Source organism: Tenrec ecaudatus, chromosome 9 (assembly GCF_050624435.1).
Source record: "Tenrec ecaudatus isolate mTenEca1 chromosome 9, mTenEca1.hap1, whole genome shotgun sequence".
Lineage (NCBI taxonomy): Eukaryota > Metazoa > Chordata > Mammalia > Afrosoricida > Tenrecidae > Tenrec > Tenrec ecaudatus.
This window is the reverse complement of record NC_134538.1, coordinates 71378251-71396721: the sequence shown is the minus strand read 5'-3', so window position 1 is coordinate 71396721 and position 18471 is coordinate 71378251. Positions and strand designations below refer to the sequence as shown.

At 42.8% G+C, this 18471-nt stretch overlaps 1 protein-coding gene across 1 annotated transcript in view; it reads right to left on the bottom strand.

Moving 5' to 3' along the window:
• Positions 1-16365, bottom strand: part of MATCAP2 (microtubule associated tyrosine carboxypeptidase 2) — a 52196-nt gene extending 35831 nt beyond the window's left edge. Inside the window, exon 1 of the mRNA XM_075558193.1 lies at positions 16110-16365. The gene's annotated coding sequence lies outside the window, so the exon portion shown is untranslated. The remainder of the gene's footprint in view (positions 1-16109) is intronic.
• Between the last annotated feature and the right edge of the window lie 2106 nt (positions 16366-18471).

Sequence of the window (18471 nt, the reverse complement as noted above, 5' to 3'; positions counted from 1 at the left end):
TGTTAGCATTCCAGTCATCAGTTCTATCTGCTTCATTACCACCTTAGAGTTCATGTTCAATCATTTAAATTGATCAAACAGATCATTCACCCTAGCCTGAGGGGAAAAAGCAGTGACATTACTTCATTTAAAAAGATGCTCAGTGTATTCACTAGCAGGCGAACACACTAACATTACCACCACGGTGAAAGCGTAATGTGCATCTGGAACAGAAGAAAATACCAGGATTCCTGGCTTCTATCCTGCCTCTTTCAATGGCATCGCTGTAATATTAGCCAATCACTGAAACCATCATTGCCTCATGTCTCTCATCTTAAAAAAAAAAAAGAACAGGGGATGGAGGGAGCTCACTAAACAGTGCTGTGAAGAGATGAGGTCTAATGAAGTTCTTGATGGAATGGAAGACCACCAGAAATTAAACTGGTGGAAAATATTTAATCAATTGTGACCTAACAGAATAGCAATTTTGTATGGTTCACTAATACTTATGAAACCTGGTAAAAGTTGAAATAATTCTACACCACAAAAAGATGGGTTGCTTGGACAAAATAACGATGTATAAATCACCAAGGGCACACGAGGGAGGGGGGAGCGGGGAGGGAGGGGAAAAAACGAGGACCTGATGCAAAGGGCTTGAGTGGAGAGCAAATGCTTTGGGAATGATTGGGGCAGGGAATGTGCGGATGTGCTGTACACAATTGATGTATGTATATGTATGGATTGTGATGAGAGTTGTATGAGCCCCTAATAAAATGTAAAAAAAAGAAAAGGAAAAAAAAGATGGGTTGCTTGATTTACAAACAGAAGGTGAAACAAAACAAAATATGTGATCCCCAGACAAGATAAATATTTAAATTTAATTAAAATTTCATCACTTAAAACTCAAATGGTGATCAAGAGCAATGTAGCCAAGAGGAATTACTGAAACCAGCATGAAGGTCAAACATGATAGTGGGGCAAGAGGAAAGTAAAAAGAAATAGAGGAGAGAACTAGGAGGCAAAGGGCATTTATAGAGGTCTAAATACAGGCATGTACGTATATAAATATGTTTATATATATATATATCACTATAGGGACATAAATCTATGTACATATATTTATAGGTTAAGTATTAAGATAGCACATGGACATTGGGCCTCCACTCAAGTCCTCCCTCAACCCAAGAACACTTTGTTCTAATAACCCAGCACTCTGTGATGCTCACCTTCCTGACACGATCACTGAAGACAAAATGGGCGCATAGCAACTGTGGTGAAAAAAAGCTGATAGTGCCCGGCTATCAAAAGATATAGCATCTGGGGTCTTAAAGGCTTAAAGTTACACACGTGGCTATTTAGCAGGGCAGTAACAAAGCCCACGTGGAAGAATCACTTCATCCTGTATGATCATGAGGTATCCACAGAATCAGGTATCAGGCCTCAGAAGACCCAAAACAAACAATCATATCAGTGTAAATGATGGAAGTCAGAGTGAAGCCCCAAAGCCCATCTGTACACATTAGGACATCCCCTCACAAAAGGGTCGCAGGGAGGAGAAGAACCAGTCAGGGTGCAGTGTAGCAACGATGAAACATACAACTTTCCTCTGGTTCTTTAATGTTTCCTCCTGCCCACTATCATGACCCCAATTCTACCTTACAAATCCGGCTAGACCAGAGAATATACAATGGTACAGACAAGAGCTGGAAATGCAGGGGACTCAGATCAATAATGAGAGGGTAAGGAGAAGGTAGGGGAGAAAGGGGAACTGATCACAATTATCTACATATAACCCCCTTCTTGGGGAGTAGACAACAGAAAAGTGGGTGAAGGGAGACAGCGGTCAGTGTAAGACATAAAAAAAGAATTATGAATTATCACGGGATTACCAAGGGTTCATAAGGGAGGGGGGGTGGGGGAGGAGAAAAATGACTTGATACCAAGGGCTCAAGTAGAAAGAAAATATTTGGAAAATTATGATGGCAACATATAGGTACAAATGTGCTTGGCACAATGGATGTATGGATTGTGATGAGAGCTGTATGAGCCCCCAATAAAATGACTTAAAGAAAAAAACACCCAAATGGTCTAATATCAATCAACAGTATACAGGATGCATAAACTGTCATACAGTCACACAACAGAATACTACATGGCAGTGAAAAGAAACAGACTGAGGTTACACACAATATAGAAGAATTTCAGATATAATGTTGAGCAAACAAACTCAGGTCCAAAGAGTGCAAACTGTATCATTCAATTAACATGCATTTCATAAATAAGCAAAACTAATACATGGTATTAGAAGCGAGAACTGTGGTTACTTTGGGGGACCAAGAATCCGATAAGGTGGTAGAAATGTTCTGTCTTGTTCTGGGCAATAGTCACCTATGCAGAAATTTATCAGTCTGCACATTTAACACTAGTACGCTTTACTGTATGATCTGGTGTGTGTGTAATCAGTATCTTTAAAAACATATTTAATGCCCAAGTCATTTACATTTTAAAAATCCTTAAATTCAGTAGCACCTTATGTAATTCATCAAGTGTAAGTGAGAAAAGATGAAAAGGCATGGCTAATATTAGTTGGGTACTAGGAACCTCACTGTACTTCAGGATTCTCACAAAAGTTCACAGTCCCAGTTAGCACTTGGGTGTTACTCTCTCAGTAATGATTACTCTTATAGTGTGACAGGTTGGGGGGTGGGAGGATGAGGGTTGGCATACATATTTAAATATTTCTTTCCAGCCAGAAATAACACAGGACATTGTAGAATTCCAAGAAAATGACAGTAAAACATTTGGGGAAAACCTCCCAAGCATGGCAGATGGGATCACTCAAGTCTAGCCATGCTGCCGCCCTTGCCTGCCCGATACTTCCACTCTAGAACTCCGTTCATCCGTCACGGCCCAGTCACAGTGCTCTCCCCAAACACACCGTTCTCTCTAGTCTGGAAAGTCCTCTACCCACTTTAAGTTCCTACTCAGCCTTCAGTGCAAAGGTCACTAAAAAGGAAGTCCTCTCTCTTAAAAGTACCTGCAGTTTTACCTTTGCCTATAGGATAAGGCTTTTAATGACGCTCTCCCTAACACTAATATTACATGCTCCACTGGAACAAACATGCTTGTTTTTGCCCGTTACTATCCTACGTGTGAAAGAGGCGCAGGGAGGTAGTCAAGGGAAGACAGTATATGGGAGACAAGGCAGAGGATTTGGATACCTGAAGGCTGAGGCAAATAACATCCTAGGGAAGGATACTCTGAAGGAAGTAGTTCTTAACTTCATTTACCGAGCAGTAATAAAATTCTACGTCTTACAGCAAAAGCCATCTGGATTTTGTGGTCAGACCATTCAAGGGCTAACCGGAGTTCTGTGATCTGGGTCTGGGTAAGACACCGAATTTTCCAGCCTCGGTGTTTGCCCCAGTGGTGCTGTCAGGTTAGCAGGTCGTCAGTTGTGACCCACCACCACTCCTGGGGAGAAGATGAGGCTGTCTGCTCCTGTGAAGATTTACAACCGTGGAAACTCTTTATCTGGTCAGGATATGAGTCAGAATCTATTCCATAGCAGCAGTTTTCCATTTGGGGAGTGACCAATCGGTAATAATATTTGCTTATATTAATGGCAGTGAGTTTTGGGTTATACAAAGTCAGAGTTCAGTAAATGAGCCTGTCAGAAAGGCCATTTTTTCTTAGAGATCTTTAAATCCAGAGGAAAATTTTAAAAAAGAAAACCCTTTAGTGATTTTTATTGCAAGTTTTAATGGCAGGTTGCTAATTCCTGTAGGGCAAACAAGAACTCCGTGTCTAGCTGTTTTCATCTTGTCTGACCCAACGCTGGCCTTATGAGCACTCCCTACCTACCCCCACCCCCGATGACTGGAAAGACCACTTTCTTACCTGACACACAAAAGATAGCCAATAAGAAATCAAGCACTCAGCACTGAATCTGCAGTTCCGGGAGAGGGACATGTCTGATCAGAGCACACGGGAGCAAATGAAGGGGAAGGAAGAGAGAGTGGATCATATCTAGGCCCACCAAGCCTTGAGGATGATATTCCTACTCAGAGCAGCCAATCCACAGAGAAGACCATATGGCCAGCCCCACTATGAGACACGACATCCTCCACTGAACCATAACCCTATAGGGGACAACACTGGAGACACAGTTGGGGGGAATTCTGGCCCATCTGATCCCACCACATTAAGGCAAAACTCTAAGGGTGTGGAACAGAACAACAAGGGGAGCAGAGCAACAAAGTCCCCACTGAGTATCAAAAATAGACTTTGGGGCCAGAGCTTGGTACCCCAACAGACTCTACTGGAAAACATTCCTAAAGGCCAACAACCAGTCCTTGAACCAACTACAACCTTTTCTTTCTTGTTGTGTTTTGTTTTGTTTTTTTTTGTTACTGGCTTGCTATTTTGTTTTGTTTTATTTTGTTGCTTGGTTTTCCTCTGTCTTGTTTCTGTGCATGTTATTATCTCCACAGGTCTGTCTAAATATGATAGGCTGGATGAACAATCTGGAGGAGAAAACAATGGGACCAACAGTTCTGGGAGGACATGGGAGAGGGGGAATTGGGGAAAAAGGTAGTGGTGTTAACAAACCCAGAGACAAGAGAAAAACAAATGATCCAAATAGGTGGTGAGGAGGGTGTAGGAGGCCTTGTAAGGCATGACCAAGGGTAATGTATCCAAGAGGAATTACTGAAACCTTAATGAAGTGGGACAAGAGGAAAGTAAAAGGAAATAGAGGAAAGAGCTAGGAGGTAAAGTGCATTTATAGAGGTCTAAATAAAGGCATGTACATATGTAAATATATTTGTATATGAGGATCTGAAAATAGATCTATGTGCATATATGTATATATTTAGTATAAAGGTAGCAGATTGACATTGGGTCTCCACTCAAGCACTCCCTCAATACAAGAATACTTTGTTCTATTAAATTGGCATTCTGTGATGTTCAACTTCCCCACACAATCGCTGAAGACAAAGTGGGTGCATAAGCAAATGTGGTGAAGAAAGCTGATGGTGCCCAGCTATCAAAAGATATAGTGTCTGGGGTCTTAAAGGCTTGAAGGTAAACAAGCGGCCATCTAGCTCAGAAGCAACCAAGCCCACATGGAAAAAGCACACCAGCCTGTGCGATCACGAGGTGTTGAAGGGATCAGGTATCAGGCATCATCAGAACAAAAAATCTTACCATAGTGAATGGGGAGGGGAGGGAGTGCGGAGTGGAGATCCAAAGCCCATTTGTAGGCCACTGGAGATCCTTTTGCAGAGAAGTCTTGGGGAAGAGAAGAGCCAGACAGGGTGTGATGTAGCAACGATGAAAAATACAACTTTCCCCTAGTTCCTAAATGCTTCCTCCCGCTCCCTCACTCCCCGCCCACTATCATGATCCCAATTCTACCTTGCAAGTCTGGCTAGACCAGAGGATGTACACTGGTACAGCTAGGAACCGGAAACACAGGGAATCCAGGGCAGATGATCCCTTTAGGCCCAGTGGTGTGAGTGGCGATACTGGGAGGGTAGAGGGAGGGTGGAGTGGAAAGGGGGAACCAATTACAAGGATCTACATGTGACCTCCTTCCTGGGGGACGGCAACAGAAAAGTAGGTGAAGGGAGACGTCGGACAGGGCAAGATATGACAAAATAATAATTTATAAATTGTCAAGGGTTCACAAGGGAGGGGGGAGCAGGGAGGGAAAAAATGAGGACCTGATGCCAGGGGCTTAAGTGGAGAGCAAATGTTTTGAGAATGATGAGGGCAATGAATGTACAAATGTGCTTTTCCCAATTGACATATGTATGGATTGTGATAAGAGTTGTATGAGCCCCTAATAAAATGATTTAAAAAAATTAAAAAATCATATTGTTGTGAATGAGGGGGATTGTGGAGTGGAGACCCAAAGTCCATCTGTAGGAAATTGGACATCCCCTTATGGAAGGGTTGCAGGGAGGAGACGAGCCAGTCAGAGTGCAGTGTAGCAATGATGATACATACAACTTTCCTCTAGTTCCTAAATGCTTCCTCCCCACCCACTATCATGATCCCAATTCTACCTTAAAAATCTGGCTGGACCAGAGGATGTACACTTGTACAGAAAGAAACTGGAAACACAGGGAATCCAGGGCGGATGATCCCTTCAGGACCAGTGGTGATGGTGGTGATACTGGGAGGGTGGACGGAGGGTGGAGTGGAAAGGGGGAACCAATTACAAGGATCTACATATAACTTCTTCCCTGGGGGGTGGAAAACAGAGAAATTGGTGAAGGGAGACATATAGGACAATGCAAGATATGACAAAACAATAATTTATAAATTATCAAGGGTTCGTGAGGGAAGGGGGAGCGGGGAGGGATGGGAAAAATGAGGATCTGATGCCAGGGGCCTAAGTGGAGAGCAAATGTTTTGAGAATGATGAAGGCAATGAATGTACAAATGTGCTTTACACAATTGATGTATGTATGGATTGTGATAAGAGTTGTATGAGCCCCTAATTAAATGATTTAAAAAAAAGAAATCAAGCACTAACAAAATCTCGTATTATGTATGACTTTTATTGTTTTGTGATGAATCACTGCTTTAATTATGTTTAATTATGTTTAATTTGGAACAATGAAAATACATCCTGCATAGATTTTTACATTGCGATTCCTAACCGTAGCAAAATGACAGTGATGAAGTAGCAACAAAAATCATTTTATGGCTAGGGGTCACCACAACCTGAGGAACTATATTCAAGGGTCGTGGCATTAGGAAGGTTGAGATCCACTGGTCTAGATGCTGGCCCTCTAAGGGAAGGTTTCGTTGATGTCCATCATGTGTTTTGATAGATGAAGATGGGTGTCCAAAAGGGGGGTTGATAGCTTCCTCTCAGAACATCCTGCAGTTCAGGGCGATCAAGCTGGAAAGGAGCAGGTAGAATATCACTCTGGAGAGTCTCAGTCCCACTTGGTGGTCCACGTGGAGAGAGGGGGAAGGGAAAGAGGACAGGAGGAAAGAGAACAGGGGAGGAAAAGGAGCCGAGAGAGAGCTATGTATGACTTTTACCAGCATTTCCTCCCTTGATGAATGAGTTAGATGTGTTATTGTCAATTTTGAAAGGAATTTATATTCAAGAAAAATATGGCTTTCCCATATACACATTATTTAGACTTGTCTGTGACAAAAATTTAAATGCCAGCACTTTGAGGAAACTATCAGATTAATTTTTTTACTGTTTATTAGGTTTCAGGTGAAAGTTTACATAACAAAGATCTATACACACAATGGTACCATAGCACTGGTTTTTTACCCCCACAATGTGTCAGCTTTCTCCCTGTTCTCACCTTGCCCTCCTGTTTCTATCCATCCAGTTTTGCTGGCCCTCTTAGCTTTGTGCAAATTTTGTCTCAGAGTTCATTGTTTAAGAGAGCAAATTCCTCACAGGTGTTATTATTGCTCATTTTATAGACCAAGGAGACCTCTGGAAGGGGCTTTCATTCCAGATTAAAGTGGCAGTAGTTTCAGGGATTCTTCCAGTCTGTATCAGTCTAGTACAGTGGTTCTCACCCTTCCTAATGCCGCGGCCCCTTCATACAGTTCCTCATGTTGTGGTGACCCCCCACCCCCAACCATAAAATTAATTTCTTTGCTACTTCATCACTGTAATTTTGCTACCGTTATGAATTAGGCAACCCCTGTGAAAGGGTTGTTCGACCCTCGAAGGGGTCGCAACCCACAGGTTGAGATCCGCTGGTCTACTAGATATGGTCTTCTTTATGAATTTCAGTTTGGTTGTACTTTTCTCTGGTCCTAAACAGGACCTATCCCTCATCAGTGTGGTTGGTAGTGGAAGCCAGGCACCATCTAGTTCTTCTCGTCTCAGGCTAGAGGAGGCTGTGGTTCATGTGGGCTTTTGGTCCTCTGAACTAATTGAGTCCATTGTTCCAGGTGGGAAGAACCCAGATGCTACTCACTAAATTGAGATGCAGAACATTATCATGAGTTACTGTGATGCCAGTTGGTCTAGATATACTCTGAGGATAATGTCCTTTGGGTAGCACTGTTATTTTCACAATGGTATATCTTCCAACCCCGGAACATGGTGTTTTTCCACTTCAGTAGACCTATTTTAGCTTCTTGCATAACATTTTTCTTGTGTATATTTTTTTAGCCCCTGGTTAGATTTATTCATAGGTGTTTCATCCTTTGGGGGCTATTAGAAGGGATAAAGTAACCCTGACTGCCCTGTTAAAGTTCTCCTTGGTAGTGGAAAGGAACCCAACTGATTTATGTTGCTCTCGTACCCTATAACTTTGCTAAATCCTTCTATTAGTTCTAGTAATTTTCTTGTGTTATTATCTGGGATTTTCTATTTCAAGGATCATGTCATCTAAAATAATAGTTTTATGTCTTCCTTACTAATTTGGACACCCTTTAGTTCTTTTTTTGCTTTACTGACTTCCAGCACATTATTAAAAATGGTGATAATGGGCATCCTTGTCTGGTTTTTGTTCTTAAGGGAAATGCTTTCAATTTCTTTCTGTTAAGAATAATACTGGCTGTTGGCTTTGAATATATGCCTTAAATATATTGAAAATTTTCCTTATTTTGTTGAGATTTTCATCAGGAAAAGTTACTGGAGTTTATCAAATTTGTTTCTGCACTGGTTGAGATGATCATGTGCTGCGTTTCCTCTATTTATGTGTGGATTATGTTGATTTTCTAATGTTGAACCACCCTTTCATCCCTGGTACAAATCTCATCTGATGACAATGTATTACTTTTTACTTTTGGGGGAGATATGCTGTTATGGTCTATTGGCTAAAAGTTTGTTGAGAATTTATGCACCTATATTCAGAAGGTTTATTGATGTATAACATGTGGTGTGTGTGCGTGTGTGTGCACATGCACACATGCATGTATGCATGCACATATGCTTCTGTCTACCTGTGTGCCATCTCAGCCTGGGTTTAGTATAGGGGTTATGCTGTCTTTGTAGAATACAATAGAGACTATTTCCTTTCCACCTACATTCTAGAATACCACATTGATTAGCACTGGTATCAAATTTTCCCTGGATGATTGTAGAACATCCAGTGAAGTCATCTGGGTCTGGGCTAAGACTTTTTATGGGGGTAGTTAGGAGTTGTTTATTTGTTGTTTGTGCCTTTTTACATCTTCAATTTTTTTCTTTTGTTATGGACCTGTGTAGGTTTTCTATTTTTGTTTTAGTTTAGGTAGATAGTTTGATTCTAGAAAATAGTCTAGTTTTTGTTTATAAATGTGATACAGTACCTATAAGAGAAATTAAACTATATGAAGAATCTAGGATCAAGATTGCAGGAAGGCTTACTATCAACCTGTGATATGTAGATGACACAACCTTGCTTGCTGAAAGCAAGGAGGGCCTGAAGCATGTACTGATGAAGATCAAGGATTGTAACCTTCAGTATGGATTACAACTCATTGTACAGAAGACCACAACTGGACCAATAGGTAACATCATGATCAATGAAGACAAGACAAAAGTTGTCTGGGACCTTGTCTTGCTTGGGTCCACAATCAATGCTCATGGAGCAGCAGTCAAGAGATCAAATGATGAATTGCATTGGGTAAATCTGCTGTACAAGACTTTTTCAAGTATTAAAAAGCAAGGATGATACTTTGAGGACTAAAGTACACCTGAATCAAGCCATGGTATTTTCAATGGCCTCGTATGCATGTGAAAGTTGGGTATTGGCTAAGGCAGGCAGAAAAAGAATCAATGCATTCGAACTTTCGTGCTGGTGCAGAATACGAAATGTGCCACAGCCTGCCAAGAGAACAGACAAATCTGTACTGGAAGACGTACAACCACAATGCTCCTTAGAAGCAAGGACGGCGACTTTGTCTTACAAAGTTTAGAGATGTTCTCCGGAAACTAGTCCCTGGAAAAGGACATCATGGCTGGTAAAGTAGAGGGGCAGCAACAAAGGAAGCCCCTCCCAGATGGACTGACACCGTGGTGGCAACAATGGGCTAAACATAACAACTGTGGGGACGGCTCAGGACCAGGCGGTACTTCGTTCTCTTGTATGCTGGGCTGCTGTAAGTCGGAATTGACTAGCTCTGCTTATTAGTAATTGTATAACCGTCACCAAGCTGCTAACTGCTTTATACTACAGTTTTCTTATCTGTAAAATAAGATAGTAATGCTACATTGTCGGAGGAGTAAAAGGATTACTATTTTTACCATGACAGAAGACAATCCTAGGGACACATGGTGGGGAGTTAGTCCAGTCTGAACCCCACCACAGCGGGGCAAACCAAGAACGGAACATAACAAATCAGCAACAGGAGCAAAGCAAAGCCACAAAGTCCCCGATTCCCCCAGGACCAGTGGGGAGTTAGTCATAAAGGTCAGCAGACAGACCTGCAATTATGTATGCGTTTGGGGTTTGTTTTTTTTTGGCTAGTTATTATTACTATTTTCTCTTTTGATTGATCTTTCGTTTTCTTTTTGTTTTGTCTTTGTGGTTTGCTTTCCTATATAAGATAGACATGGGAAGTGAGGTAGTTAGTTTATTGGGCCAACCTGGCCCATAAACACATGTGGGATTAATTGAAGGGTGGAGAGATAAATGACTTGGCCAGCCTTCCCTTTTCAATCTCTTGCTCTTTGATCACCGGACCAGTGTGTGGCTGCCTGGCTTGTTCTGTGCCTCAATTTGCAAGCTACACTACCTGTGGGACACCTAACCCATGGACTGTGTCGCTGTAATTTGAGGTTCCTTCAAGACCTGCTTCACCACACCATTGGAATTTACATTTCTTGAGCTGGGGACTGTCGGACCCTGTCACCTGGCTTGCTGTTTACTGCCTGTGCCTGGATAGCCTGAATTGCTCTACAGAGGACTACCCAGTGGCCCTCAAGACTTGAAGGACTGAGAGTGACACACACTGTCTAACGGGAGTGAGTTGCACTGAGCCATTTGTATTGCTTTATAATTTAATTAACTGTTTATTTCTTATGTTATATATCTATCCATCTGTATAACTATATATAAAATAATTAGCATTCTGGTTTTGTTTCTCTAGAGAACCCTGTCTAACACAGGAAGCAAGCTCAAGGAGAAAGTAAGGGGACCAATAGTTCCAGAGGGACTTGTGGGGAGGAGAAGGCAGGGGAAATGAACGGTGAACAAAGAACACCATAGACAGGGTAACAACTATGGAATTAAAAGCAACAAGGAGGAGAATGTAGAGAGCCTAGAGGCATTGGAGTGGCAGCACTCTAGCTGAGAGGAATTACTAAGAAGCAGAAGAAGGGCGAGCATGATGGTGGGGCAGGAGGAAGGTAGAAGAAAACAGAGGAAAGATCTAGGAAGCAAAGCTATGGATACATGTAAAACATAGGTGTTTAAATATATAAATAAATTCATAAAATAGAGGTATTGGCATATGTACATATATTTATATGGCAATACATTGAAGTAGTGGGCAGACTTTGGGCCTCTGCTTATACCCTCCCGCTCAATGTAAGAAAATTTTGTTCTAATAACCTGGCATTCTGTGATGCTCACCCTCCTGACATGATCGCTAAATACAAAATGTGTGCACAAGCAAACGTGCTGAAAAAAAGTTGATAGTGTCTGGCTATCAAAAGACAGAGTGTCTGGGGTCTTAAAGGCCTGAACTTAAACAAGCAGCCATTTAATAGAGAAGCAACAAGCCCACATGGAGGAAGCACACCAGCCTGTGCAATCATGAGGTGTCTCCAGGATCAGTTAACAGTCATCAGAAGACCCAAAATAAACAAACAAAAACATTATTGAGAATGAATATGTCGGAGCAGAGACCCAAAACCCATCTGTAGAAAATGGGACATCCCCTCACAGAAGGGTCACAAGGAAGGGATAAGTCAACCATCTCTTGCATCAGTGCAATATAGCACCAATGAAACACACAATATTCCTCTGATTCCTTGAGGCTTCCTCATCCCTCCCACTAGCATGACCCCAGTCCTGCTGGTACAGATAAGAGCTCATGACACACAGAATCTAGGTGACATAAACCCCTCAGGTACAGAAATGGGCGTAGTGATACCAGGAGGGTAGAGGGAAGGTGGGGTCTGAGGGGAGGAAAGGGGAACCAATCTCAATGATCAACATATAACCACACCTCACACACCCCCCCCAAGGGGGACAAACAACAGAAACCGTGGGGAGAGGGAGGCAGCGGTCAGTGTAAGCTATGAAAATAAAAATAGTTTATAATTTATCAAAGGGTTACAAGAGTGGGAGCAGGGGAGGGAGGGGGAGAAGGGAGCTGATACCAAGGGCTCAAATAGAAAGTAAATGTTTAGAAAATTATGATGGCAACATATGTACAAATGTGCTTGATACAACTGATGTATGGATTGTAATAAAGTTATAAGAGCCCCCAATAAAATGATGTAAAAAATAGTCCCTAATTTTAAAGTTCTGGCAGATCTTAAGTAGTCCCTGTTATTAACAGTATCATGATAAGACTCTCCATGAAATAAGGGAAAAGGGAAAATGTTTACAATCATTAAATTTGGTTTGACAAGTTAACATTAACACTGAAATACAGTAACAAATTCTATACTTTAGAAACATTTTAGTACTTTAATACAAGAAGCTCCAACATCCATGGGAAATTTTCATTATCTTTCTATTCTAATTTCCACAAACTTTCTAAAGTTCCCTTGTCTCAAATGATCTTTTAAAAAGATTATGAATGAGATGGCAAAAAATATTTTAGATTTGATTCCATTTCCAAGCAGGATCTATAACATATACCCCCTCCTCAAAAATCCAACAACTAACAACCAAGCCCACAGCCTCTGAGTCACTTGCAATCTCAGACAGGATTTCAAAGACTATATGGCCTTCCGGGAGCAGACCGCTTTCTCCCTTGGAGTGCGTGGCCGGTGAGTTTAAACCCCTGATCTTGTCCCACAGTACATCCAGGACTCCTCCTGTAACATCCGGTACTTATTGTTCTTACTTCCTTGCACTCCTCCAATCATTAGTTCCACCAGGAAGCAATATGTACAGTTATGAGGAAGTTTCAAAAGGTTTGTAGAAAAATTCAATTTTCTGTGAACTTTGAAGTTCTCTCATTATTTTAGATAAAATAAAAGGTGGATACGATACAAGAAATTATTTTGGAGAAACTTAAGTAATTCCTTCTACTATAACAAGTATGTTATGTGTTTATGCATTTTTACTAACTGAGACCATGGGTTCTTTGAGTATCAATGTACAATGATGGAAGGAAGGAGAAATTGCATAACTCGTTCAGCTAAACTCTCTTTACCATGTTCCTGGCTGACCACGTTGGGCTTTCTGATATTTCAATGAAATGCAGATTTTGGACTACAATTTTAAATAGTTCAATGCTATATAAAATAAATGTAAAAGCTATTTTGAGTAATTTCTGGTCAGTTATTTTAAAGGGACTGCAGAGTTGGAGCCTGAATTGTCTCACATGGCTATCTGAATTTTTATTGTAATACAGAAATTCATTGTCAAACTATCTCAAGATTTGTCTCACAACTAAGGTGAGTGTTTTGCCACTAAATTATGGAAAGGAAGCTAAGGCAAGAGGAATGAATCTACTATTTTATGAAATTACTTCACCTCAAAATTTCCAACTCTACATGATGAATGAGTAGCTCTACTTTGTGTTATTTGGTCAGAGTACCCATTTTCTAATACTGATTATAATTGTATTTTCTGCATGATTGTTATGCTTTAGGAAAATAACTTTAATCTATGTTGTTGTTGAATCCTTATCGAATAAGCCACACTATGACAGGATCCAACTATACTTTTCTGCAAAAGGGTAGTTCTCTACCAGTGGCCACATGGAAATGTCTGGAAGCATTGTTGGTCACCACAACAGCAAGAATCAGACAACTGGCAGCTAGCAGCCAGGGATGCTGCTAAACATTTTACAAGTACCTGTCAAACCCCAATGACAGATAGTTATGTATAAAACGTTAATAGTGCCAAGGCTGAGAGACAGACCCAGCGAAGACATAAAAGGGTGTGGTAATTTTTAGTAAATATTTGAAATATTTTCATCATATATTCAAATAAATAGGTGTATAGAATATCATATAATTCAAATCACATTTTAAATAAATCTAATGCTAATTTAAGTGTCCTGGTAGATCTTGGATCCTGTAACTTCTACACTTCCTGCCAATATAAATGACAATGAGATAAATAAAAGCAATGTTGTGACTGTATAAAATCAGCTCCATACTTTATAAAACATAACAGGAAATAATGTAAAATTAAGACCATAAATATTACTTATTTACAATGGAAAGGAATTTAGTTTGACAATGAAAAAGAGATGCATAGGTGGTCTAATAGACACTGCAATACCTTAAAGTTAGTATTTCTGACCTTATTTTAATCCTAATTTAAAGATTAGGCATTGATCTTTACTGGGTTTTACTTCTGTTATTCTTGATCATGTAAATGGAACCTTATTATCACACTGAATCAAATGCTGGAAAACTAGCCGAGGAAGTTACTTACTGTGGTGTTATGTAAGCGATTCTAATCGGCTAATATTCATAGTTGTTAAAAACAATATACTAAAAGGCAAGTACATGTTCAGACCAAGGATCGTAATGTCTATGTTTTAAACTTGGTGTCTAGCAGACTATAACATGAACTACATATAACATGATCTCAAATGGGTCTCACTGACTTAGAAATAAAGTGATCTGTACAAATATAACCCATAACCAGCTAATCTATTGCAACACATAGCAACTCTATTGGGCAGAATCAAACTGCCCCCGATGGCTTTCCAAGTCCCCATCTTTTTCCATAAGAGGAGCTGATTGGTTTGAACTCTCAATTTTTTGGTTAGCAGTCGAGTACTGAAACCAATGATTGCCAGGGCTCTTTATATACAAATATGTGAGGATAACGTTTAAAATATTCCTATAAAATCACAGAAATCTTTATTAAACAAAAATGTCAACATGTGAAGTTACTGCTTCCAAACCTATCCTCTCTGTAGATCTACACACTTTGGAAGGCAGCGGTTCCATGTTTCTAACCCTTCCCTGAAGAACCCTTCTATTTACACCACGTCAAAGGGGAGTGTGGGTGTCCCGGAGGGGCTCCATCATGTGCCCTTTAAATATTCTTTGAGTTTGGGGAACAAAAAGAAGTCTGAAGGGGCAAGATCTGGGCTGCAGTGCGGATGGAGTAAACTTTCTCAAAACAAAACAAAAAAATTCTCATAGGACAGCACTTGCTCTCCATGAAGAGGGTGGAAATGGACTGTCTTGGTGGAAAACACATCCTCAGTGCAACTTTCCTGGCCCTTCTCCCACCAATGCAGTTTCAATAAGCCCTGATGACTGCCAGTGTCCTTCAAGAAAAACTGTCAAGATGACGCTTTTCGAATCCAAAACACCACAGCCTCCTCAGCTTCCTGTGGCCCAGCAGATCCCTCTGGAAGCCACCATAATGATTGGGTATTTTTTAAGGCATTCCAGGAGACTAAGACAAGGGTATTGCTGGGAGACATTGCCTGCAGCTAGCCACTGCTGAGAAACGTCGAGGCCCGTCTTGTTTGGAATACACACGTGCCTGTCAATGGACTGGCGGTGTGGCAGCAATACTTTTTGACTCCCCCTCATACGCACGGCAAGTACTGATGTCTAGAAACGTGTTCTTTTGCCGGGCTCTGATTTTCCTGAACACTCTGGAAAACAAAACCTCAGGGCAGGGTACTACTGCCCAGCTATGCGCCACATAGTCTGAACTCTCACTGAACACCCTTTGGGTTCTGGATGAGTCGGACCGGTCCCCTTTCTCTCCGTAGAATGGACCTCGCTCTATTCTGCAGCGTTTTCAGGCTGGTGCTGACTGACAAAAGGAAAAGGCGCCGTTCCCTCTTTGCTGCCCAAGCGGCCCAGCGGCTCCGTAGCCAGCCCTCCGCTGTTCCAGGACCCGGTTACACCTGCACGTGGGGACCACGTCCCCGGACTGCGCCCCACAACCCCCGGAAGCCCGGGGGGACAGTGTCCACCGGGCCCCCATCGGCCGACACCCCAGCACCCCAGCACCGCGCAGCCAGCCTTTCTCGGGACTCACCCGTTACGCATATCGACTCCAACATGGTCCCGCCGCGGCCGGGGGTGGCGGGCTGCGGGGGGCCCAGGCTGCCTCTGGCGCTGGCTCGCGGCCGTGGCCTCGGCGGCCGGGCGCGGCTTCGTGGGACAGGGTAGGGATGCTAGGGGCGGATGCGGGCGTGAGGATACCCGGCTGGACGCGGCGTGTCGGCCAGCTCGCAGCTGCTGGAAGGTGTGGAAGGCGGCCCGACAGTGGGCAACGGTGCTTGGATCCCGCCGCCGTGACGTTGCCGCCTCCTCCGTTGCTAGGAAACACCGCCCGCTGTGCGCGAACACTCCGCTTCACAGAGCCGCTGGGGGCGCTAGCGCGGCGGGGCCCGGGCTCTGGGCGCCCGCTCCTCTCGCCTGCCTACAACTCCCGGCGTGCACCGCGCAGCCCCGTGCCTCGGAGCTTCCGGTCTGCCGTCGCCCGCGCGGGGGCGCCCCAGGTGCTGCAGCCTCGGGACCGGCGATTCGCCTTGACGCGAGAGAGCTCTTCAGGGGCTTAACTCCGCCGTCGCTCTCCACTAGACAAGGGTACCATGACCCTCAAGTCTCCGCTGGGAATCGCCAGGCTGGCTCTCCTCAGCCTTTTCAGGGTTGCGGAAAAGCTAACACAACGCTGACGGTTGTATGGAGGAAGTCAGTCAGTCGGCCGGTTGAGCTGGAGTAAAGATGCAACCTTTGGGTCAGGGTAACAAACACTCCCCCACCGCACCACACCACAACCAAACGCAGAACCACCAAGCTCTTTTCGACTCAAAGCGACTCTGGAATTGCCCCGTCGGGTTTTTCAAGGCTGGTGATGTCGCATTGGGCTGCTCACCTGGACCACAGCAGTTCAAAACTGCCAGCAGCTCCGTGGGAGAAAGATGAGCCGCCCATTCCCATCGATTTACACTTTGGGAAGCCCACAGGGGCAGTTCTGCTCCGTTCTGGGAGTTGGAATCCATCGATGGGAGTGGGCACTACAGTACGAATCTTTCCTGAAGCCAACTGCAACAGCTTCCGGACGAAATACAAGAAAACACATGTTTTTAATGTAAAGGACGCTGACTGTTACTCAACAAACTATGCCATCTGACAAGGCGCGGTGGTGGCGCCGTGAGTGTTGACAGGACAGAAAGCTGAGGCCATCTGTTTGTCGAGGCCTTCAGCCTTGGGACCCCTATGATGCAGTTCCACGTTGTCCTGTGTGGAGAACCACTGTGAGTTAGAGTCCTATGCAAACAATCTTTGGTGGTGCTGGGGTTTAGGCATCGGGCTGCTAACTGCAAGGCCATGGATCCAAGTCCACTAGATGTTCCTAGTGAGACACTCTTGTAAAGATTTACAGTCTTGGAAACCCTTTTTAGGGTCCTATAAATTGAATTGGAATCAACTAGATGGCAGTAGATTGTTTGCTGCGGTTGTTTTTAATATGTACAAGGGTCTGGGCTAGGCTTTGAGGGCATAGCAAGGGAAATGAAGAACTATACAGTCTGTAAGAAGCGCATGACAAGATCCCTTTGGCAATGCCAGTCTTCCGAAGGCCGTATTTTCAGGACTGAAGGTAAAAAAAGAGAATGGAGGTGTATTTCACATACCAGGAATGAAAGAAAAGCTGATCAGGACCATCATACTTTTAGAACCGTGTGATAGCCTGTGAATTAAAAAATTTTTCATCAATTAGGAAGAAACTGGAAATTTAATTTTAATAAACACATCAGGTAACTAACTACCTCTTATTCTGTCAGAAAATCGTGTAAGCTCTATCTTCAAAATATATCTAGAGCCCAGCAGTTTCCCACTAACACTAGTCATCTAGTTCAAGTGGTTAATCTCTTGTCAGAATGACGCTTAAAACTCAGTGGTCCAAAGTAAAACATCAGATCATATCACTCATTTTCTCAAAACATTCCAGTGGTGTCCTTATCTGTGAAGTTCTTTGTGACCTACTGCCCTATCACTTCTTGGATCTTATTCCTCTCTAATTCACTCCCTTTGCCTTTTTCCAGACCCTCTGGTCACCTTGGAAACCTAAAAAAAGTCAAACCTTTTCCCATGGAGTCAATTCTGACTCATTGCAACAGCAGAACTGTACATTTTTATGGAGGCAAGCTGCCTCATCTTTCTCCAGAGAGAGATTGGTGAGTTTGAACTGCTAACCAGCTGGTTGACAGCCAAGTGCTTAACCACTGTGCAACCAGGGATCCTGCCCCTTGGGTAATCTGTGATTATGCCTGGTACAGTCTCACCTCAAAATAGCTCAAGGAGGCACCGTGATCCTCTGTCCTGGAATATTCTTTCTCCCAGATAATCACAGAACTCCAAAATCTAAAAAAAAAAAAAAAAATCATTCCCCT